A 1,566-nucleotide genomic window follows, 5' to 3' on the forward strand; every position below is an offset into this window, starting at 1 on the left:
AAAGAGTGTTTTGCAATTGGAACAGTGACTGTTAGAAATACAACTTGACCCTTGTCGTCTTCTTGCATTTCCTTCTATTTTCTCCTATTTTTCTTTGGCTCGTGCTAAAGTATTCTTTTATGAGAGTTTTTAATGTTTATTATAGATTTTGATTTTCTTTTTATATAAGATTTTGATTAATTTCTATTCTGAAAAATATTTGGGGGAGAGGCTGATATTTCAATTTAAAGTAAGGAAGACCTTCAAATTCACTTTACATTTATAAATGGAAGTTCATTAATTTCAACATTGAATACAAAAAAAGAATATATATTACATAGTACATCCTTTAAATTTATTACATCTAATTTTTAAAAGTGATAAAAAAAAATTGTATTTGCTAAGTTATCATTTATTTGAATTTGTTTTATTTTATTTGTACTTTTAAAGTATTTAGTAAAGAAACTCACACGAAATAGTTATAAAATAATAAATGATTTTTGATTTAAATCCACATCTTAAACTATAAATGTTCTTAAAAAAAGTCAATTGAATTAAATCGTGTCTTAAGATGCCAACTTCAATATATCATTTGAAAAATGTGGTTGTAAGAGGTCAAATTTAACATAATCAATACTAGATTTCTTTTTTGAGGTGCATAACATGAGATTTAAATCCCCGCATGTTTAAAATCAGTTATGAAATACTTACATTCACCATTTAAAATTAATTTTATTGGCGTTTTTAACTTTAAAAATATATAAGTGAAATTCAAGAAAAAAAGAGTGATGTTGAGATTATGAATATGACTTCCCCGTGTTTGATTTAAATATGAAAAAAAATATAAATTGGATATTAAGGACAAATCACTATCAATAAATGTGTGAGTAGCACATGTTTGAGAAATCTTCAACTATTAAGTCTCATATAAAAAACATACTAAGTACAATGACATTCAAACTAAAAATTTGTTCAACAACTATACAATAATTGGAATTTGTATTACAATGAAGTACAACGACGACTTAAATCCATACAAATGTTAATGTCAGTCTGTGATATAGATGGAGTCAATTTAGAATATGAACAAATACAATGTTATCTCTAGTTATTAAATCTTCCATATGCTTTTGTGGAATTTCCAACTATGCATGCATTGGTTTGCATACTGCGGGCTAGCTCACTTAATCGAGATATGTATTTGTATAAATATAATAGATGTTTTTTTTCTTTTTCGGATCTCAAATGTATTGATAAGGATATCTCCCCTGCCTATTTGTTTGGAGGGCTGACAGTTGCTTGTCTAGCTCAGCCCCTACCGAGCTTTCCGGTAGGCATCAATAAATTATATTATTTATAATTCCCACTTACTCATGTAAATGTCAAAACTTCTACCCCTAAAAATGCAATTCCAACTCGGCCAGAGAATCAAAGGGCAGAAGATGGTATGTCTTTCTATCCATCCTGATTGTTGGATTTTAATTAAAATTCGACTTTATGCGAGCAAGGTTCAAAACAATATAATCCGTCCTTCTATCAATCGAGAAAAAACATAAATCCAAAAGATTTCTTAATTAATACTACATA

Source organism: Cicer arietinum, chromosome 6, assembly GCF_000331145.2.
Source record: "Cicer arietinum cultivar CDC Frontier isolate Library 1 chromosome 6, Cicar.CDCFrontier_v2.0, whole genome shotgun sequence".
Taxonomy (NCBI): Eukaryota; Viridiplantae; Streptophyta; class Magnoliopsida; order Fabales; family Fabaceae; genus Cicer; species Cicer arietinum.